The sequence below is a fragment of the Eubalaena glacialis genome, chromosome 1 (genome assembly GCF_028564815.1).
Source record: "Eubalaena glacialis isolate mEubGla1 chromosome 1, mEubGla1.1.hap2.+ XY, whole genome shotgun sequence".
Lineage (NCBI taxonomy): Eukaryota > Metazoa > Chordata > Mammalia > Artiodactyla > Balaenidae > Eubalaena > Eubalaena glacialis.
In genome coordinates, this window is record NC_083716.1 from 42,952,398 (window position 1) to 42,977,164 (window position 24,767).

At 35.9% G+C, this 24,767-nt stretch overlaps 1 protein-coding gene across 17 annotated transcripts in view; it reads right to left on the reverse strand.

Moving 5' to 3' along the window:
- The window catches only part of PCDH15 (protocadherin related 15), a 712,410-nt gene that overhangs the window by 555,424 nt on the left and 132,219 nt on the right, over positions 1-24,767 (reverse strand). The gene's annotated exons all lie outside the window — the stretch shown is intronic.

Below are 24,767 nucleotides of genomic sequence, written 5' to 3' on the forward strand. Positions count from 1 at the left end.
TGGGGAAAATTGGAATAATTTCTTTTTGTGATGCCATACTACATTGAGTTTTCATATTGCTTATAGTTACATATTTCTGCTTATACATTTCCCCCAAAATTGGGTTTCTCCTATCCAACTGGGGTAGCTGGGTTGTCACTCACTACTTTCCTTTTCCCCCTGTGGAAGAGGTTGCCTCTGCTGGATAAATCGGCCCCATTCAGTGCTCCCTCAAGGAAAGGGCAGTGCTGGGACGGTTTTACTGCCTCTGTTTGGACCAAATTCACATTTTTCTTTTCTTAAATGTTGTATTTGGAGTCTCCCTTTGGGAAGGCTGGACCTCTGCAAGTTCTCACTCATGGGTGAGTGCCTGCCTGCGACAACACCAGCCCAATGTTTTGCCCAAAAGTGGCAAGAGGAGTCTAGGCAGTTTCATTGGCTCCACTGGTTCTGCAGCCCATACAGATAGTTGTTTGTATCTTACTGGCTGCACAGGTGACCAAGATTCTTCCTTAGTAAAGTGCTAGGTCTAAAAACACCCACAAAAGTGCCTTTGTTTGTATATGGATATCTCATTCATTGATTAAAAAGGAATATGGAAAGGAAGACCATCTTATGCCGCCATGTTGCTGACATCACTCCTGCCTTCATCTTTCATACAGCAATAGCCGTCTCTGTGGATCTCTCCTGGAAGTCTGGTATGGATGGTGATTTCTTTCTAAGTCTTTCCAGGCAGAGTTTCTTCATTCTTTTTGTTTTCATAACATTTTGTCCATATCTGTTATATTTTAATACCACACTGTAATTTGCTCTCTGATTCTTCTATCCATCTGAGGGAAAGGACCATTTCTTAAATGATTTTGTTCACTGTTCCTAATGTAGTGCTCAAGTCAAAACAGAGACAAAAATAAGTGTTTATTGAACAAATTAATAAAGAATTCTAAGAGACATTAGGAAAATTCTCTAACTTATGCTATCCCTTCACAGAAATACATTGCCTAGCCTATATTGCACTTCAGGAAAAAATAACTATCTGTGATCAAAAATATCCATAGACTACCAGAACTCAACCAAAAGTGTTCAAGTATGTTTTTGAGGAATATTGTTCTTCTTGGGACCCAAAGTATAGTATAATAAGAGGATAATTTTCTAAATAGCCTCTAAAATGTGAAGGATTATGTCAGCCATCCAGCTTGATAACTGATTAGTACTTAAAGTATTGATTTGTAAATTTGTAAGTAAAACAGCAGGTGGAAACTGAGGTACCCTATATATAGTGCATGTGAATTACTAGTTTTTAGATTAATTTTTGTTTCTCACTTTTACTGCCTTTCTGCAGATCCCTCATAACCATTAAAACTATAGAAATGAATAGTGTGTACTTTATTGTGACTTTCAACACATTTTACAAAATGTAGTTATAAATGACTGAAAATTAGATCTCAAATGTAATATTAGGGATGCCAAACATTCTGGTTTGCCATTCAGTTTTTCTATATTCCTGGCATAATTTTATATTAATGGTCCTTTGTGCTCAAAAGTATTCCCATGTGGTGTATTTGTACCAGCAGATTCAACAGTGTTATATTTGACAGATATCCCTTTGGCAAGTCCCTATAAATAATTCATAGGACAGAACCTTAGAAGTTTATAACCAAGTTCTTCCATGCTATACAGAAAACTATTCTCATTTTGAGAGAGCTTCTGGCTTGCACTGGACCCTAGAAAAGGTGTACGTTTGACCACAGGTTATCAAATTCCTATGGGACATGAGTGGCCCATCATCCACAAAGTGTTGTGTGACCCACCCAATAAAGTTGGATGTGCACAGAAGCTCTCTACCACCAAACAGAAATGGTGATATGTAATATTGGGCTCAAGTAGGTTTTTAAGGCAGATATAAATTGCATGAGTAAGTTGCTCATAACTATAGTCCCTATTCCTGCATTTCCTATTCTGTCTTAATCAGCATCTGTGGCCTCACATAGAGTCTCTTGTAACCAGTTGACTGAAGAATATTTTAAAACTGCTTGTTTTAGAGATAATTCTGTATGACATACTGGTACCATCTGAAAGTAGACAAGTACAACACTATAAAATCAGAAGTGGCTCTGAGATAGTGGGGAAGGCAAACCCTGAAAGTGAGAACTTCAAGCATCATGTCTAGTTTTTCATCTTTCCTGAAAGGAGAGAGAGCCAAAGAACACATTTACACTGATTCATTGGGAACAGCTAATGGTTCGATTATATAGTCTGGACTTGAAATGAACACAGTTGGTGCATTTGTGATAAGGAAGTCTGAAGGTGTGTCAACCTCTTAAATTAGGTATGGAGTCTGAAGATAATTGTTGCATGTGGATGCTAATTGAAGAGTGACATCATCAGATAGGCAAGATGACCAATTTTGGGGACATGCATCAGCCCATTTCCCCAGCTACTCTTTGCCTGAATAGTAGGACACCCCCTGGGGGTCCTCTTAGTACTCTCTTGTCCTGTGATCAAAGTTAATGGAAAACTACAATTATCTAACACAGGCAGAATTTCTAATGGCCCAGATTCTTTAGGGATGAAGTTTTTGGTTATTCTACCAGGAAAGGAGCCATGACCACCAGCAGTGCTTATTGCAAATAAGGAGACAACAGAATGGGTAGGACAAGGAGGGAGTTATAAATCAGCTATGACCATGTGACTGGTTGTAGAAACGAGGATTGTAATAGCTATGAGTATTTCTTCCCTACTTTGGTAGGAATATATTTGAAAAAGATTACTTTAAATTTTCCCTTTTCCCATTTCTCTACTAACATGTGTTAATAATAATCTTTATATCTCTGTATTTAAGTTAAAGGGGGAAAGGGTGTCTCAGAAGAGGAATGAACACCTCTCAAAGGTGAATAAAGTGACCTAGGTGAGTTTATCTACTCTGGAGAAAGGTTTAGTGTACTTTACTAGAGGGATAGATGTATCATGTTAGGCTTTTATTTGGAATATAAACATGATTTAAAAAGAAATGTACTGATGTCAGTTTGAGGGGTAGACTATATTGGATCTGAATGTCAAAATAATGCTTTTTCCTGTTAAGGTTGGCAGTCAGAAAAACTTGGAAGCTAAAAATGAAACAGCAGCTAGCCAACCTGAAGGTTGGTGTAGGGTACATTCCTGCTGCCCCTCATGCATGCTGTTGACAACACATTGACTCGCCTTGTTAGCATGAGGGAGTTGTCAGACATGCAACCTCTCCAGGTCCCACTGTGTCTCCTCATTCAGCTTGAGTCCTGGGTGAATGTATGTTGAACACTGTGGCAAAGAGCATATGTTGCTTCTGTAGGTCATTTGAATCGTTAAATGTGGTGACAGAGTGCGTTCGCACTTTTGTCCTCATGGAATCTCATTTGTCCTTATGGGTACCAGTTTCTCCAAGTTCTCCTCTGCTTCATTTCCAGGTTTTCTTCCCAATGGAGAACCTAGATTACCTGTAGATTTTTCATGCCTAACACCAGATGCAGAGGTGACATTCTTTCACAGATTTCCTCACCAGAACCTATAGTTTGATAAAGTCTATTACCTATGAGAAATCTTATTCCATACTGACTATTTGGCTTCTCTATCAAACTCCAATTGATACACTCAGTCTGTATATAAAAGGTCACTTTATATATAATCCATATCAGGTGATCACATGAAATTTGAAAAGGGCTTTAAACTCCTTGATTTGTGACTGAGAGTCAAATATCCAAGTACATATTTAGCCTCACTTTTTAACATACGATTGAAATACATCTATTATCTCAGGTGCAAATAATCTCTTTTTAATAGCAATATTTAACACAAGTGTATAGATTTATATACTGTGATCCCCAAGTGCTATGAAATTATGAAGTATGGGAGGGCTTAAGTTTTTCCTTTTGGAGAGTGTTCTCAAATGAATTTCTTGAAGTATAGTTGATGTACAATATTACATGTTACAGGTGTACAATACAGTGATAATTTTTTAAAGGTTATACTCTTTTTATAGTTATTATAAAATGTTGGCTATATTCCTTGTGTTGTACAACATATCCTTGTAGCTTATTTTATACTTAATAGTTTGCACTTCTTAGTCTCCTAAGCCTATAATGCCCACACCCCCCTTCTTTCTCCCTACTGGTAACCACTAGTTCTTTATATGTGTGTCTGCTTCTTCATTATATTCACTATTTGGTTGTATTTTTTCAGATTATACATATAAGTGATATCATACAGTATTTGTCTTTCTCTGACTTATTTTATTTATCATAATACCCTACAAGTCCATCCATATTGTTGTACATGGAAAAATTTCATTTTTTTGTGGCTTAGTATACCATACACACACACACGCACACACACATATATATACACACACACCACATCTTCTTTATCCATTCCTCTGTTGATGGGCACTTAGGTTGCTTCCATATCTTGGCAATTGTAAATAATGCTGCTATGAACATCGTGGTGCATGTATATTTTCGAACTAGTATTTTTGTTTCGGATAATTCCCCAGGAATGGAATTGCTGGGTCATATGGTAGTTCTATTTTTAGTTTTTTGAAAAACCTCCATACTGTTTTCCACAGTGGCTGCACCGATTTACATTCCCATCAACAGGACATGAGGGTTCCCTTTTCTTCACATCCTCACCAACGCTTGTTATCTGTGTTCTTTTTGGTGATAACCATTCTGAGAGGTATGTAGTGATACCTCATCATTTCCCTGATGATTGATGATGTTGAGCATCTTAACTGTGTGACTGTTGGCAATCTGTCTGGCTTCTTTAGAGAAATGTCTATTCAGGTCTTCTGCCCATTAAAAAAATTTTTTTTTTGGTGAGTTGTATGAGCTGTTTATATATGTTGGGTAATAACCCCCATCAGTCATATCATTTGCAATGATATGCAAATGATATCAACCTACTGAATAAGAAAATATTCAGTAGGTTGTCTTTTTGTTGATGCTTTCCTTTGCTGTGCAAAAGCTTGTAAGTTTAATTAGGTCCCATTTGTTTTTTTTTTTTTGCTTTTGTTTCCTTTGCTCTAGGAAAAGTTTCCAAAAAAATACTACTGTGATTTATATCAAAGATTGTGCTGCCTATGTTTTCCTCTAGGAGTTTTATAGTATCTGACCTTAAATTTAGGTCTTTAATCCATTTTGAGTTTATTTCTGTATATGGTGTTAGAGAATGTTCTAATTTCATTATTTTATGTGTAGCTGTCCAGTTTTCCCAGCACCACTGATTGAAGAGACTGTCTTGCCTCCATTGTATTTTTTTGGCTCCTTTGTCATAGATCATTTGACCATAAGTGTGTGGGTTTATTTCTGGGATCTCTACTCTGTTCTAGTGATCTATGTGTCTCTTTTTGTGCCAATACCATACTGCTTTGATTACTGTAGCTTTGTAGTATAGTCTGAAGACAGGGAGTGTAATTCCTCCAGCTCTGTTCTTCTTTCTCAAGATTGTTTTGGGTATTGAGGGTCTTTTGTGTTTCCATACAAAGCTTAAAATTATTCTAGTTCTGTGAAAAATGTCATTGGTAATTTGATAGGGATTGCATTGAATCTGTAGATTGCCTTGGGTAGTATGGTCACTTTTTTTTTTTTTTCAGTGCCAATAAGTCTTTATTCATTGTATTTTCCCAGAGAAAAGAAGGGAAAGGGAAAAGGGTCAGCATGTGTGTTACAAAGTGATACCAAACAGGAAAGGAAGTACCTGACACAGCAAAATCAACCATCAAATAAACACTCCCCAGATGTGGTCGTCAAAGCCCAAGGGGTCTCAGCCTCCTGCAGTTCAGGATGAAGGAAAGAACAAACAGGCACCTGCTTTCCTACCCTCCCTCCCTCCCCATAAATTCAAGATTTCACACAAAGCTTTGGTTTCTAGCAGTAAACATGGAGTTACATTCTTCCATCTCCTATTGAAATAATCTTGTAGCCACTTTGACATAAGTTTCTTGCACATGCATAAAAGTTCTTGAGTGACTTGGATATACATTCATCTTTCCTTTCTTGGTCTCCCAAGCCCACTTTCTACATGGAAGGGCCCCCTCGTTGCTTCTCTCTACCCTAGGATTAAGGACTAAAGTAGGTTTTAATCCATCCAAAGACAGCAGTTTGTCTGGCATGAATAGCATCAAGGAATGGTCTTGATTCAGGACATTGGGAACAAGAGAGGAGGGTTCTTAGCTTCTTCAGGATTTTTGCACAAATCATTTAAGAATTGCAGACACCCCACAAATTAAATGTATAGATGTATGGTCTTTTTTTTAAAGGGGGGAGAAGGGGGAAATAGAGGAGGGGGTAGAAATCTAGTTTTTAGGACAGAAGATCTTGTTCAAAATAGAAAATAGGGGAAGAGGGACACAAAAGAAATATGGTTCAAGACCCTCAGTTCAAGAAGAGGGGCCCCCATGCTTATCTTTCAGAGTTTTTTTGCCTGGTGCAGAACACTTTGTCAAAGATTCTTTGCCTATTTTTCTCAACATAAAAAAGTTTATAAACAATAAAACCCCAAAAGAACATGGAGAAGAGCAACACATCATATTTACACAAACTAGGCCACCTAGCAATCACCAAATCAATTACTTGTGAAGTCCTACAAAGCCCAGACAAATCCAATAATTAGAGCGGGGCAGCAATTGGGGGTGACAAGAAGCCAGCATCAGACACACATCCCCCAGTGTGTTCTATTGCATTTGCCCCATTACAACACATTGAGGTAGGTTTGCAGTGATCTCACAGCCTGTAAAAACAAAACAAAACAAAACAAAACAAAAACCTTTTCTCCTTTAGCTACCATGGCACTTATCACTGCTGCAGCAGGGCAGGACACTGACTTTGGGAACCACAAAGAAGCCATTGCTGATGATCTCTCTGGAAGCCAAGGAGGAAAAGCGCAGAATTGTTAAAAGTTAAGGATTTTGTCCTTGCTTCATATATCCATCCCTGGGCAGCTCAAGATGGGTACAGAGGCATCATTCTTAAAACCTATTCTTACCAACTCACATTTTTTACAAAAAACACCCACATACACCCTGTTGTGCATGGTAGGCCTAGCCCAATCCAGTGAAGGATCTGGTATATAAAGTGAGTCCTGTGCCCTGGAATTGGAGGTCTGGAACAGAAATCCTTTATCACACATACAGATGACCTTCACCTAACTTTCGCTTCCCCTCTCTGCACCTTTTTTTTTTCTTTTCACTTTTTAAAAATTGATTTTATTGCAGCCAAAACAGTGGAATTAACTGTACATAATAAACTATTATATATATACACACATATACACACACACACATATATATATAATATACACACATTTTAAGTTATAGGGAATAAAGTTTATTTTGGCAGAGAGTGTTAAACAAAATTAAAGTTGCATACATAAGTAGCATAACTCAGCATCCTTAATTTGGTATAAGTGTGACACATTTTCTTGCTTTCCTGTGTTCTGCTAAATCACCATAACCTAAACTGCTTTATAAAATTGATACACTGAAATTTAATTTTACTGTTTTTGCTTATGCTCTGATTCCAAACAAAACTCTCCTAACCTCTCTGCACCACCTTTTCTGTTCAGACCAATTTCCAATCTTTCAGTAGGAGACCAAGTCATGGGGCGACCCAGTTCAAATGTAGTCTCCCATGAAACACTGAAGAGGGAGGGGTTTCAAGAGGACACTATGGCAGAAAAGCCACCTCTAATTGACAAAATTGAGGTAGCTCAATAGACTACACACTCCAAATAGTTGTTCTCTCTGGTGATACAGCAATGAAAGGAATTCCTGCTATGCAGACCTGGAGCTGCTGCCAACTTATCCCTGAGATTGTTCACGTACCTGAGAACACAGTTCAGGAATGAGGGCCTTAGATTAAAATATACAAAAATACAAAACCAGAATATTATGGGGAAAAAAAAGTTGAAATGCACAAGATATGTCATTCGCCCACAGCTAGTGCAATTGGCATCCTGAAGAAAGTGGGAACCAAGGTAGAGTCATCCAAGGGAGCAAATAAATAAAATTGTATTGGCCCAAAATGGGGTGGGAGTGAGCTTAAAAGCAGCAGGTCTGCAGCCGTTCTCTCAATCACCTCTTTTGCCCAGCATCACAACCCACTGCTTGGGACTGTTCTCAGCACCTTATCCCAAGAGGGGGTTATGAGGGGACAAGATGTGGAAAACCCTTCCTTACTCCTGAGATATTCCATCCCACAAAATACAGTAGCTTATAGGTTGGATCCATCAATCTGATCTCATGCTTAATCTATTCACTCTGCCATGGGACATATTATTCCATATCCTTCTTTAAGAGTAAAACAACTTCCCTATCCAGGCCACTTCCAAAGCTGGAGATTCTGGGGATGGGGCGGGGCGGGGGGCAACTCAGATGAAGCATGCAGGAAGGGTTTCCCTCCAAAGCCTCATGTGCATTTGGATAGGACATGACTGGAGTCCCTTTTCCTTCCCCCGACCAAGAGGGAAGAGGGGGTGATGCTGTGGACTCCGGCCTGAGATACATGGCAGTGCCAGCTGCCCCCTACTCACCCTGTCCCCACTTTCTCCACTCTGATGATTGATGCCTGCTTCTCAAAACTTCCTAATCACAAAAGGATAGCTCCCACCCACCGTGGCTCAATTCGGGGCCTAGGAGCATGGCAGGGCTATGGATCTCTTCTTCCTCCTCCCAAAAGGAGGCTCATAAATGGACGTTAAATTTTGTCAAAAGCTTTTTCTGCATCTATTAAGATGATCCTATGGTTATTCTTCAATATCACACTGACTAACTTGCAGATGCTGAACCCTCCTTTATCCCTGGAATAAATCCCACTTGATCAAGGTATATGATCCTTTTAATGTATTGTTGGATTCAGTTTTATATTTTGTTGAGGATTTTTGTATCTGTGTTCCTCAGTGATACTGGCCTGTAATTTTCCTTTTTTTGTGTGCTATCAGGGCAATGCTGGCCCCATAGAATGAGTTCAGGAGTGTTCCTTCCTCTGCAATTCTTTAGAATAGTTTAAGAAGGATAGGTATAAACTCTTCTCTAAATGTTTGGGAGAATTTGCCTGTGAAGTCATCTGGTCCTGGACTTCTGTGTGTTGGAGTTTTTAAATCACTGATTCAATTTCATTACTGTAAATTGGTCTGTTGATATTTTCTGTTCCTGGTTCAGTCTTGGGAGATTATACATTTCTAAGAATTTGTCCATTTCTTTTAGGTTGTCCATTTTATTGGCATATAGTTGTTTGCAGTAGTGTCTTATGATCCTTTGTATTTCTGTAGTGTTGGTTGTAACTTCTTTTTCATTTCTGATCTTATTGATTTGGGCCCTTTCCCTTCTTTTCTTGGTGAGTCTGGCTAAAGTTTATCAATTTTGTTTATCTTTTCAAAGAACTAGTTTTTGGTTTCATTGATTTTTTTCTACCTTGTCTCGGTTTCACATATTTCTGTTCTCATCTTTCATTTCTTTCCTTCTAACTTTGGGTTTTGTTTATTTCTCTAGTTCCTTTAGATATAAGGGTAGATTGTTTGAGGTTTTTCTTGTTTCCTGAGGTATGCTTGTATTGCCATAAACTTCCCTCTTAGAACTGCTTTTGTTGCATCTCACAGGTTTGGATCATTGTGTTTTTTGTTTTCATTTGTCTCTAGGTAATTTTTGATTTCCTCTTTGATTTCTTCAGTGATCCATTGGTTGTTTAGTAGCATACTGTTTAGCTTCCATGTGTTTGTGTTTTTTACAATCTTTTTATTATAGTTGATTTCTAGTCTCATAGTATTGTGGTAGGAAAACATGCTTGATATGATTTCAATTTTCTTAAATTTACTGAGGTTTGTTTTGTGGCCTAGCATGTGATCTACCCTGCAGAATGTCCCATGTGCACTTAAAGAATCTGTATTCCGCTGTTTTCAGGTAGAATGCTCTCCATGTATATCAATTAAGTCCATCTGGTCTAAAGTGTAATTTAAGGCCAGTGTTTCCTTATTGATTTTCTATCTGGATAATCTGTTCATTGATGTAAGTGGGGTGTTAAAGTCTTCTATTATTGTGTTATTGTTGATTTCTCCTTTTATGTCTGTTAATATTTGCCTTATGTATTGAGGTGCTCCTATGTTGGGTGCATATGTATTTCTAATTGTTATACATTTTTGGATTGATCACTTGGGCATTATGCAGTATCCTTCTTTGTCTCTTGTAACAGTTTGCTTTAAAGTCTATTTTGTCTGATAAGTATTGCTGTTCCAGCTTTCTTTTGATTTCCATTTGCATGGAGTAATTATTCTCAACCCCTCACTTTCAGTCTCTGTGTGTCTTTAGATCTGAAGTGAGTCTCTAATAGGCAGCATATATATAGGTCTTATTTTTGTATCCCTTCAGCCACTCTGTCTTCTGATTGGAGCATTCAGTCCATTTACATTTAAGGTAATTATTGATATGCGTGTTCTTATTGCCATTTTGTTAATTGTTTTAGTAGGTTTTTTTTGTTTTTGTTTTTTTCTCTTGTGATTTGATGTCTATCTTTAGTGTTGTGTTTGGATTCCTTTTTATTTTTTTGTGTGTATATGTATATCAATATTTTGGGTTTGTGGTTGCCATCAGGTTTTTACATAGCAGTCTATGTATATATAGACTGTACACACACACACACACACACACACAAAACTTAAGTTGCTGATCTCTTAATTTCAAATGTATTAAAAAAAAAAAAAAACCCGCATCTGCACTCTCCTCTGCTCCATGATTACTGTTTTCAATATCATATTTTACATCCAATTGTTTTGTGAATCCCTTAACCGCTGATTGTGGATATAGATTTTACTTTTGTCTTTTAACCTTCCTACTAGCTTTGTGTGAAGATGATTTCCTATCTTTACTGTGTGTTTACCTCTATTGGTGAGCTTTTTCATTGCATAATTCTTATTTCTAGTTTTGGCCTTTTCTTTTTTGCCTAGAGAAGTTCCTTTAACATTTGTTGTAAAGCTAGTTTGGTGGTGCTGAATTCTCTTGGATTTTGTTTGTCTGTAAAGCTTTTGATATCTCCATCAAATCTGAATGAGAGCCTTGCTGGGTAGAGTATTCTTAGTTGTAGGCTTTTTCTCTTTCATCAGTTTAAATATATGATGTCACTCTGTTCTGGCCTGCAAAGTTTCTGCTGAAAAATCAGCTGATAGCCTTATGGGAATTCACTTGTATGTTATTTGCTTTTGTCGTGCTGCTTTTAACATTTTCTCTATAATTAAATGACAAAAATTAAAATATGTCTTTTTGTATTTTCTTCTTTGTGTTAATCCTGTATGGGACTGTCTGTGCTGCCTGGACTTGGGTAACTGTTTCATTTCCCAGGTTAGGGAATTTTTCAGCTCTTTTGTCTTCAAATATGTTCTCAGTGCCTTTCCCTCTCTTCTACCTCTGGTACCCCTATTATGAGATTGTTAGTGCACTTGATGTTGTCCCAGAAGTTTCTTAAACTGTCCTCATGTTTTTTCTTTTTTCCTTTTTCTGTTCAGTGTTAGTTATCTCCACTGCTGTCTTCCAGCTCACTGATCCATTCCTTTGTATCATTTAGTCTACTATTCATTCCTTCTAGTATATTTTTCACTTCAGCTATTCTACATCTGTTTGGTGGTTCTGTATGTTTTCTTTCTGTTGAAAACATCTAACTTCTCACTCTGTGCATCCATTCTTCTGAGCTCTTTGATTTTTGATCATCTTTATGATAGTTACCTTGAACTCTTTCTCAGATAGATTGCCTAACTCCACTTCACTTAGTTGTTCTTCTGGGGCTTTATCTTGTTACTTCATTTGAAACATGTTCCTCTGCTGCCTTGTTTTGCCTAAGTTGGTGTTAGTATTTCTGGATATCTGGTAGGTTTTCTGACCTTGAACTAGTGGCCTTCTCTAGCAGACATCCTATGCATCACAGCAGCACACTCCCCTCTTGTCAACTGAGCTATCTATTCTGGGGTTTCCCTCATGAGGGCTGCATGGATCCTTTCTTGTGGCAGGCTGACTATGTGGGTGGTCTGGTAGGCCTGACTGGCTCCTAGTCTGGTTGGTTGTGAGACCCAACAGTCAGGACTCTTGTGGAGGCTGTTGGTTTGTGGGGCTTGGTCACAAGGCAGCTGACTACAGAACCCCAGGGGGCTCCAGGGCTGGCTTACTAGTGAGGAGAGTCAGGGTTACCAGCCCACTAGTGAGTGAAGCCGGGTCCTGGGGTTAGTGCCTGACTACTGGCAGCCAAAGCCATCCTGGAGTCTGGCTGCAGGGTCAGATGAATTTTAAAGCTAACAATAGATTCTAATCACATCTTTAAGAAGCTATATCATGATAAATATTATCTTGAATATATAGAAGAACTAATACTTGCTAATCAATCTCAATGGGTGAAAACTCAGAGGTCTACGTCATTTTTCTAATTCCAGGTGGACCTCTGCTATTGTTTTTAATCTTTAAAGTAAACTACTTTAAATGAGAAATTCCTTTTGAGGCTTTTTGTTCTCTAAATTTCTCTTCACCAGTAAGACAGAGTTTCCATAATATGCTTTTAAGGCTGATTACTAAAACTTTAAGAGATCTATTAGAATATAGAGTACTTTTCCTTCACTGGTAGATATGCAAGGATTCAGGAAGCCTATCATAGCCTAAATATCTTAAAACATTTCTTCAAAATATGGCACATTTCTGGTATTGTGTGTGAGTATGTGCACAAGTGACATTGGTAGGTTATGTATATATATCCCTTTTCTGTATATATCGTATGTTGCTATCCTACAAAGACAGCATTTAAATTTAATCTTATGTTACTGAAGAAATGGGATATCAAAAATCAGTTATTTCTGGAATTAAAATTTCTCTGTTAAATAACTGGAAATGTAAAATTGCAAATGGAGATTATTTTTCCCATTTAATGAATGCAAACTCACATGACAATTTTTGGAATTTCTTATTTCTAGTTTCTTAGAGAAACTACAAAAGGCTAATAGACCTAAAAACTGAGACATAACATTTTTCTAAAGTTAGACAGTAGTTTTACATAGATACCTTGATATCATATCAAATCATTAGGTTGATATTTTCAGATACTCAAAATTATAACACCAAAAATTAAAATAAAATATATTTTTGTAAATTTATTTAGATCAGATTATTTTATGAAATACTTTTAAATATGCAAAAAGTAAAAAGTATGAATACATGAAATATGTATTTCATATTTTAAGATGCCATAATATAGCCTTTTGAAACATTTTAAAATTATATTTATTTTTTCTTAGATTTAAAGTAATAATATGGTTATATTTATGCATATTCAACAGCACTCCCTATTTTTAGTATTATCATAAATACTTCCTCTTTCAAAATGCTCTATTGAACAAAAATTATCTGATTATTGCAGACATTTTCATGCAGGCAGAAAACACTTGAAATTTATAAATTATTTTATGTGCACAGTGAATTTTGATTAAACATTTATTATATTGAGAAATTTTAATAATAACACTTCAAACTATTCTAAATAGACATATATGTGCCATTTAACTCAGATGGTAGTTTGTTTGTGGGATTCATGTTGATGATTTACTTGAATCAAACAAGTTTTTTGAATGCCTGCTACATACCAGGCATTTCACTACCTTCTGGGGTTACAGCAATGACTCAAAGCAGATAGTCTTTGCTCTCATGAATTTTGCAATCTAACATAATGATCCTAATATGTACTTCCCATTTTGAGATAAAAGGTACCATCAGTTGTTGGCAGAAAAAATACTAGCCACAGACTTACATGTTTGCCTTCCAGCTTGCCTTTCTCTTAAAGCATGACTCTATATTTATAGGCCAACTGAACTCTGTTATTTACAGTAGATTCTTCTTTTTTCAACTATTATTAATATAAATACAATTGTCTTACTCATGTAGTATGACCTACAGAAGATATTTGTCACATACCAGGAATATTTGTGCCATCTCTAAATGACTGTGTCACAGAATAAAGGTACATCTTCCTAGAGCCTTAATTTAACTAATAGTCAACAATTTAAAAATTTGAAGTTACAGGTAAACATACCATGGAGGAGAATGTTGAATTCACAGTGATACTTAAAATACAACAAAACACTTCAAAGATATTAACTTAAGTAGCATGCTTTTATATAACCAAAGCCCAAAAGATGATCTCTGAAGCCTTCTAAAAAATATAGTAATACGAATGTCTCTGTGGTATCCTATCAATGCCTACAATGATAAAAGTTTTTATATACCAAATAGGAATTTCCAATCAAAAATACACAAGTTTAGAATCTTATTTAGGATTATATGTGAAGATAGTTTATTCAATTTCAAATTGCTTTTAGTCTACTCAAAGTCAAGTGTCAGTTTACTTACTCATTTAGTTTTGCTTCAACTAAATGAAAAAATAAAAGAAAGTAGCCTATTCTGGAGAATGAAAAAGTACAGAGAAAATATTTTGTGAGACTTAGCTGACATTTTGAAACAAACTAAAATCAAACTGAAATAATTTTCTTTTGGGATATACAATAGATTTCAAAAAACAAATGGTATTAACTGACAAGAATCTATTCATTGTAGAACATTTGAGAGACATCAAAATTCAAGATGTCGAAAGAATGTGCAAATAATATAAATAAAACGTTCACTTTCATACTTGCTATTCATTACAGGATGGAAATGTAGAGGTATTAACTGGTCATTAGTAATACAAAATTAGAATGAAAAGCTTTGCTTTGAACAATGTTCCATAAAGCTTATTCACTACAAAGGAATCTTAAATTCTTTCTAAGACTTGGGACAATTTTTCAAAGGTAGCATTTAAATTATTCACTCTGTTAATTCACGTATAACCTTTAGTCTGACTCTTGTCTATAAAAGTCCTCACATCCCTAAAAAAACACTTTTAAGGATAATAAATGAACCCTGTAGAGATTGATGGGTGGCTAATTCCTTACTAATAATGCCCACATCCTGCCTGTCCTAAAGATTAAGATAAAACAAAGCATATTATTCAGCATTTTCACCAAAACATGCTTCTATAAATATGATCATGTTATTAAGCAAAGTGAACGGTTTTACAAATATTTTTTCTGAAATGTGACTCCACTAGCACTCAATCTTCCCTTTTATATTAATGGTGTTTTGAAGACAATGTAATATAACAAAGATCTCTGGTTATAATTTTGATGGTACCACACTATCAAACTTTCAGACACTCAGTATTTATGTAACTATCATATTCACGTTTACCTTTGGAATGGTTGCAGTAATCCTCTATTATGTGTTAAATGAGGGAGTGATACCACCAAGCCAAACTGAGCAAATTAATGTATTTTCTGATTTTTTTTAGCAGACATTTTTTAAAGGGTAAAATTACCTGAGATTATAAATACATACACACCCAGTTGCTTATTCAAATTTTGAAGTATCTAAACTAAGATATCGAGTGAGGGACAGGAAGGAGAATTATCCTTAGTGATTTCATCTAGCAACCTATAGTTCACTATCAACTGATTTGTTGGCAAACCAAAAACATTCTGAGTAGTTTACATATATTCAATCAACATCCATCTTCTCTGCTTCAGCCACATTTGTTATCACTCATTTTCTCCAGCCAATTTTTCTGCCCTACCTTAAACTGACCAACGATATTTTTCCTTGTAGCCTTTGAATTTTAATTTTCCTGTCTGAAATGTAAATTTCCCAGCTAAATGCATGGCTCACATCTTCAGTCAGTTTTGGTCAGGGCTCTGCTCAAATGTGGTCTCCTTAGACAGACACCTGAAATAGCACCACTGCCTCCCCACTTGCCTATCACTCCCTGTTGTCTTGATCTGCTTTAATTTTTTCCCTAGAGGTCCTGCTTCTGCCACCTGGAGGGCATTGGTTTTTCTTTTTTTCTAGTTTTTCTAGTATACCTTAACTGGTAGCTATTCCTTTCCTACTCAAAACCATTTTAAGAAGCAACCCTCTCAACTACACACAGGTCTGACAATTCAAATAAACGTTTTGTAGACTTGTAAATTTTTGGAGGCAGACAAACAAGGAAAATATACCATCAAAAGCAAGAACAGGTAAAAGGAGATTGTTTAATGCTCTTATAATGAAAAGAACCTTGTTTCTGAGGGGTCCTGAGTTAATAAAGTGTTCTGTGCTAAGCAGCCAGCACTTGAGACTTGAATTAAGAATTACTGTTAGACAAAACTCAGAATCTAGAAAACAAAAATGAGGACTGATACTAAACAAACAAACAAAAAAACCACACAAACAAAAAAACCTTGCCTGTGGTCACCAGTGGCAAGTGGTTTGGGTAGGTTAAAAGGAACACTACAATATATTATATCTCCATAGTCTACTTAAGTAAACCCATTTGTATTTTAACCAAGCTGAATGTACTTCAATGGTATGTAGCTATGACAATTCCACAAAACTTTTATTATTGAGTACAGTTAAGAGATTCATTTTTATTCTAAGGAATAAATATATACTATTTACTGAAATTGTACCATCTGATATGAATACAAAATCTAGCTTTAGTGCATCCTTCAGTTTCATGAAGTAGCGATAGATGAAGGGATACCAAGTACTTTCATATTCGTTAATCCATATGGCATACTTAAGCATATTTAGTTGAATTACATTAGCAATTCCAGGTGGAAATATGTGGCATTTGACCCTTTGTTTTGAAAGCTGCTGTAGGAGGTATTTTAAGTCCAAGAACAGTTTCAAATCATCTGAGGGTTATGGTTCTCATCCAGGGATTGCTGAGAACATTTACACCATTGTTTACTATAGTCAAAAGTGACAGTAGTGGTCCATTTCAGATTTCCATTTCAGATTTCCAGTGTCCTAACAGAAAAGTCATACCTTTGTTGCCTGACAACAAAGATCAATAATCTAGCAGCCAATATTTGATCATGAGGAACAGAAGTGAAAAACCACTCATGATAAACAGGAATTGGGGAAAGAGTCATTGGGGACAGGATCTTAGTGGAATCTAAGATCATGCATAAGAAAGAGCAGTTGTAGACAGAATCTCCAGGAGCTTGATGTTAAAACAAGCAATTGAACTTTGGTGCTTCTCCCATCCCCGAGTTCCTAAACTTCTATCAGAGACTCACTCCTCAACTAAACTCAAATTATACAACGTAAGTGTAAACAGTGTGCTGGATATGCAAAGAAAACTCAAAGCAAAGTCCCTTCACGCCCTTCCCAAAACAATGTCATCTTATGGATGTCCTTTCCACCGTGCACTTCTCTCATCTTTGTTGCCTAAATTAGGAGTCAAAATATTGGTGGCTTGCAAGCCACAGGAGCCACACAGATATATTTTGTTTGGCTAATAATAGGAATCACAATTTAAATTAGAATGACTTATCTTTAATACACAGAATTTCCTATTCTGAAAAAAAATTGAAGGTTTCTTTCTACGTGGTTATGAGTAGAGAGAACCTAATAGGTCTTCCTTTCTTGCAGCACACAGGCCCATTCTTATTGCCCACCAAGACCCATGGTCCATCTTCCAATAGTCTATACAGATGAAACCAATACTAGCTTCAATTGTCTGCCCTAGTGACAGGATTTAGATACTCTCTCTACAGAAAAATTGTTCATTATAACAGCATCATTTGGGATTAAGTGTGTGTATGTGTGGCATAATTTAATTCTATATTATTCAGATTTATTTCTATTAGACATGAGATTAAAATAAAGGATTTAAAGAAAAAGGAAAAATAGAATAGAATGTTCTTTTCTTAAGTGTGTTTTTCATTTCCTTAGAAGCCAAGGGTTACTTTGCACAACTTAATCTTTTCATCATCATTAACATTAGCATTCTGAAACTTAAACAGTAAACGAGAGCCACTATCTTGAACAGAGTTGTTTTCCTTGTATAAAACACCCTAGCTTGCTGCCCTTTTTGACTTCTGTCTGCTTTGTATAATTTTTGACTTCTGTCTGCTTTGTGTACTTCTCCTGTCCCTTATTTTATGATCATTTCATTAGATCCAGCAATACCATTGTTATTAGGTGCTATAGAGTAAACAAATGAGAAAAGGAATATCAAAAATGAAATATGATTAAATGTCAATATAATTTTAGATAACTTGAGATAAATAACCTATTTCCCTAATTCTTAGAAAGTTTTCAATTTACTTATTTCACAGTTATATATTCAGAAGCTTGCAGCTGCTGACCTTTCATAAAATAATACTTTGGCACAAATGAAAAGAAGCAAATGCAGCATTGCATATGTAGCTCCTCCAGCAGTAATGAGCAGAGCCAAATTGTTTTCTTCTAGGACAATTGTCTTAGTCACTGTAACAAGAGGATTAAAATACATGAGGAATTGGACATGATTTTTTTACATCAACTTAGGTCTAATATTGACAAGTGTATTTTGGATAGTTTCATTTAACTTCTTCAAAACTTACAAAAAGTTAAATTTCCTCATCAATGTGTATGCCTTTCACTAGAAAGAACTCAGAATGACTTAATGATGACTGGGAAAAGTAAAGAATAGAATAGCAAAGAAATTTGTAATCATGATTTTGGGGCTATGCAACATCCACAGCAATCTAGCCAGAAGACCACTAATGTCTTATAAAAATATTTAATATTTTGGCAGTTAAGAATCAAGTTTGGATGTTATAAAATTATAGAACAATGGGAATATATTTTTCCCTATTTATCCAGAAAAACAAAACTCTCATATTGCACTAAAGGTCATTTGCTTGATGTCCATGCGGATGATCTTGTATAACCCGAACAAAGTTTTAGTCTTAATACTTCAACAGCTTGTACAGTCATCTATTAATCTACCTTCATCTGTATAGAACTTCTATTGTTAGAGTTGCTGTGTTTCATAAGGCTTTATGCAGCAGACTATACACTTATTTTTTTAAAATTATTGTTTCAAATAGAATTCTAGGATTTGTTGATGAAAACCACTAGAGAGACAAACACTATTTACCTAAGTGATAAGGCAACAATGCAGAATAGAGGTAGGATAAAAGTGCTTTAGAAAGTAACTGTTTAAAACCAAATCCTTAGAACTATCCCTCCCATAGGACATATATACTAGATCCCTCTCTCGCTTTTATTTTCATGAGTAAAGCTCTATACAAATTTTCAAAAGCTTAATATCTAAGAACATGTTCTATACTTCAGGTTTCATTTAATATGTAAATTATGTTGGCAACACTTTGTTATATGTCATATTTGAAATAACCAGGATCGTTATCATAGAACAGAGAGAGAATTAAATCCAGATCTTAAGCTGTATCTTTGTCCTGACACATTGAAAGAAACATGGCCTAAGAATAGGCCCAGATAAGGATTTCTATCTTTAATAACATTTCTCCCAAACATTTACATGAGCTGAGGACTCTGTCTATGGCAACTATATTGAAACATTTTTCCACCTACTATATAATTTCTAGCACCTTTAACCTCTTGGTGGCATCTTCAACCACTTTCAGTTTATCCCAATAGAACATTGTCATCCAGTCTGCCTGATAACTTGCCATCTTGGTTTCTCAGTTTGCTCTCTTCTCAGCATCTTGTGCAGTCTCTCATCTGGGGTTCTAGTCATCATCTACTATGAGGTACTCTACAGAGTTTATTCTTATTCCACTATAGTTGTTCTTGCAAAAATTTTCCGCCAGTTTAGACATTGCTCTCTTTAGAGAATGAAAGAGAAGAATGAAGATAAATAGGCAAAAAGGGAGGGTTCTGAACCCTTGGATGTAAAAAAAACAAAAAAAAACACATTACACTTTTAATTTTTTTTTACACTTTGTTTAAACGTTGGGAATATTCATAAAGAAACATCGGTTATTTAAGACTTTTCTTTCCATGAATGCAAGACCTGTTTTACTAGGAGTATGTGAAACTCTACTTGCAACCCTTTGGAGGTGTGTAAGGCAGAGTTTGGCGAACTCCCTTGCTATAAATCTAAGATATGTAATTGGCAACTATAAGGAAAGAAGAACATCAACATAAAACTTTAATCTTCTACTCTTCCAAGCTTAGTGATTTTTGACAATGAAAGGAAAAGGATGATGACGAGCAACTTGCAAATGCCCCTCAACAACATAATTGTTTCTAATGAAGAATCAACTTCCCTTCGCTCCCCTAGCTCCATGCTTGGGCCAGAGAAACCCCACAGAAGGAGTGACCAACTGAATTCATTGTTCCTTTCTATAACCTCCTCTACCTCCCTAGAAGTACAGGAGGGTCTGTAATACTCAACCCAGTTCACACCTGGTTCTGCCATGTGCCCTGACCAGGACACATTCTCATTGAATCAGCTGTGGCATCCTCTGTTGGCAGCTCCTTTCATAATGTGAAGACACTCCATCATCTTTCATTTCTCAAATTTGCTGTGAGCCCACAATATCTTAACTGGAAAGCCATAAAGAACATTTAGGATGAGCCTCCTAATCTCTCACCTACATAGTGATATCCTTTTGCCTCTGAGCCTGTTTATTTTTGTACAATTATGGTGTTATGTTCAAGCCATGACTTCAAATCATTTTCTTGTCCCCTTGACTCAGAAGTGCCTATGTATTTACCCAGTTTCTAAGAATTAGTCTGAACCAGTTGTTCCAAAGTCTTTTTTTTTTTTTTTTTTTTTTTCTTTGCGAGGGCTTTCTCTAGTTGTGGCAAGTGGGGGCCACTCTTCATCACGGTGCGCGGGCCTCTCACTATCGCGGCCTCTCTCGTTGCGGAGCACAGGCTCCAGACGCGCAGGCTCAGCAGTTGTGGCTCATGGGCCAAGTTGCTCCGCGGCATGTGGGATCTTCCCAGACGAGGGCTCGAACCCATGTCCGCTGCATTGGCAGGCAGATTCTCAACCCCTGCGCCACCAGGGAAGCCCCCAAAGTCTTTTTGAATGCCATTCCATAGTTGTTGTAAAGCAGCCAGGGCCCTGACTTGGCTGGCACCCAGAGGCAAGCTTTAAATAGTTCCAGTGTAACTGTTCCTGACCTCACTCCTTCCAGTAAGGACTCAATGCCATTAGGCAACTCTGAGTCCAGTGAATCTAAAAATGTATTTCCAGAAATATTTTTTTAAAACTTAGTTTTTTTAGAGCAGTGTTTTAAGTTCACAGTGAAAAGGAGAGGGAGATAGAGTTTTCCCATATACCCCTTGGTCCCCTTCCCCCCAACATGCATAGCCTTCCCCATTATCAACATCATTCACTAGAATGGTACATTTTTTTTTTTTTTAACCAAGGATGAACCTACATTGACACATCATAATCAGCCAAAGTCCACAGTTTACTTTAGGTTTCCTTTTGGTGTTGTACATTCTATTGGTTTGGACAAATGTATTATGACATATATCCATCCTTAGAATATCATGCAGAGTGTTTTCACTGCCCTAAAAATCCTCTTTTCTCTGCCTATCTTTCCCCCACTCACCCCTGGAAACTACTGATATTTTAATTTTCCCCATATTTTTATCTTTTCCAGAATGTCATAGTTGAAATCGTACAGTACATGTTTCCTTCGGATTGGCTTCTTTCACTTAGTAAAATGCACCTAAGTCTCCTCCATGTCTTTTCATGGCTTGATAGCTCATTTCTTTTTAGTCTGTATTTGTCTGGATGTACATAGTTTACTTATCTATTCACTTACTAAAGACATCTTGCTTGCTTCCAAGTTTGGGCAATTATGAATTAAGCTGCTATAAATGTCCATGTGCAGGTTTTTGTGTATACATAAGCTTTTCTGGAAAAAATTTTTAGATATTTTAAAATAATCTGTTTCTTGGTACACATTCTCCTCTCTAAATGCAAATACTCATTAAACATTTTCTACATACTAGTTCTAGAGCTTTCTGGCGGTGGTCAGGAACCAATGTGATTCTCTTAATGGGTTGACTTTGTGTTCTTACCACGTAAGCTTGATTTTCTGGTAGTTGTGATGAAAATAAACTCCTGGTTCAGATCGAGGGTGATATAATGAATCTGTTATCAATATACTACTGAGGACAAGGACCAAAGAGAGGAACAATCTAACAGGTCCCAGGGTGAGAAAGAAGTTTATGGATCTCTACCTGTTAAATTTTTAATTCTTTCAAACATATACAGATGTGCAAATTAATTTAGCATATATATTCATAAAAAGGAAATATTTCCATCCCACAGAGTATAAAAATCTTGAAATATGCAGATGCATGTGACAAATAATGGACATTCTATGAATGTACCTTAGTGACTTATATAAGAAAATTAAGTATATATTTTAAAATACCTGAGTTAAAAAAAAATACCCAAGTTATTTAAAAGCTATACTATAGTAGTATAGTAGAGGATGTATTTGGCAATGGAGATTGTTCAGCTGTAGACATCAATAAAGTAAGCCGAAAGCAAGTTGACACCCAAACTTACTAGTTTGGCTTAATAAAGGATTTGCTATGCCTTACTTTTAAGAAGCCACAGAACATTTAAAAATAGGTGCTTATTTTTCTGGTAAAATAGGATACCCACATGTTTTGTTACTACCAATTAAAAAGATGCAAGAAAAAAGAAACCAAGAGTTTAAGAGCCAGACTAGAATTAACTGTCCTATTGGGAAGTTTCCTAGATTGCCTAAAGAAAAATATGAAAACACTTTCATGGATTGTTTCCTTTAGACTTTTAAGGCAAGAATGATTGCACACTACATTGTAATATCTGGCAGAGGTTCATTTGATCACCATATTTTTAGAAATTTAATGTGAAAGAGAAATGTAAAACATTTAATCTCTAGATTGGTATTTATACTCCTTATGATGACACTCAAATAACTTTGGCAGCATTCTGAGTAGTTGGCAGTTTCTACAAAATATGCCAATTAAAGAGCACAGCAACTACATCATGTCACATTCTTCTAAAATATAAATATTGAACTTTCACCACATGCCATCATTGCAGAACTGCTATGACAACATCTTTGTAGACTTCCTGAGCTCCTTTAAAAAGTGGGATCTAATCAACACAAGGAAAGGTAAAATATCATTATTGTGGCTATAATTATCTGGTTGGCAAAATAAGCTCTGTATAGAATTACATGTTAAAATAACTATTTAGTAAAATTAAATGCTTTAGTTCAGCTCAGCTTATATGCTCAAGGGAATTGGTGAACAATGAGAAAATATAGATTGGTTTTCTATCACGTTTATTTTTTTGTCTCTGGTTAAAAAGCAAACTTTTTATTGTAGGACATTTAGAAAACAGATTTGTTGACAGGAAAGTAGTTAACGATAAACCATAATCTTACATGTGAGATGAAATTTTTCTGGTATAGTATTTTTATATATATATTTTTCTGCAGATACATATAGGACTTATTTCTAATTTATTTAAATGCATCCTAATAACTCATTATCTTCATATACTTTCAAGCTCAATAGGGACTTTTTAAAAATAAACAAACCTGTGTAATTTTTATAATATTTCTATAATTTAGTATAAACACTTAAATTTGTTTAAACAAAGGCCAGCAGTGTTGTGGACATTTTTGGCTGATTCCAAAGAAGTGAAAGATGTTCAAGAATAAAAATTTATGCCAATTATTCTAAGAAGTAAAAGAAATGTTTCTAGTACAGCATAATAAATACTGATACATGATAAAGTGAACCAACACAGGTATTATGTGTACTATAGAAATTTTCAAAATACACGTAGGTTGAATTTCAGGGAAAAGTCACTTTCCAATAAACCACTTGACATTCTTTTTTCAAAAGACATCAATCTGGCAAAACAGTGTTGAGCCTAGACAGAAAGTACAAATCAAACCCAGTGGAAAGTCTGTTACAGAATTAGTAGACAAAATGAGCCACAGAACATTCTCATATTTAGAATAGTTTGAAATAGAAACCAAGACCCAAGGGATTTCCACTTTATTGTTACCTAATAGAGGAGGAGAATCTCTAAATATCTGTAAAGTTTAGAGAGACTAGGAGAGTGTTGGGGAACAAAAGTGCCAATTTTTTGTTAAGGAAAATTAAATTTTTGAAGATTGTAATATAAATTAGGAATTAGTTGTTAATTATGGCAGATAGACTGAGTGAAAATTCAGATTTCCTCCTCTGCTCTAGACCTTTTGTCAATTTTCTGTTCCCAAACACTTTGTTTTCCTAGTAACTTTTTTTTTTTTTAAGATTTTTTATTTTTTTTGATGTGGACCATTTTAAAAGTCCTTATTGAATTTCTTACAATATTGCTTCTGTTTTATGTTTTTTGGATTTTTTTGGCCACGAGGCATGTGGGATCTTAGCTCCGTGACCAGGGATCAAACCTGCACCCCCTGCATTGGAAGGCAAAGTCTTAACCACTGGACCACCAGGGAAGTCCCCCTAGTAACTATTCTTAAATCACCATGTCTAATAGATTATGGATCTTAATCCTTACCAGATTGTAGCAAATTTAAATTAGCAGTGCAGAGTTTACCTTGTGGTCCATTTCTTTTGGAGAAATACACTAGGTAACAGTATGTGTGATAGTCAACTCTACCTATTGACAAAGAAAAGTTCTAGCCAGTATCTAGATGCATTCTTAGACTGATCGTGAATCAGATGACTTCTCTGCAATCAAAACTATTCATTAAACTATTCTATTCATTAAGTCTCTCATAATGTAATCCAAATAAAGTATTTCCAGTTAATGTCCTAATTTAAACTCATACAGGGAAGAAATAAAAGAGGAACTCTCAGTGGATTTGCTTTGAAGCTTTCATTTAGTACTTCCACACATATCAAATCTAGGTTTGAAATGAGAAAT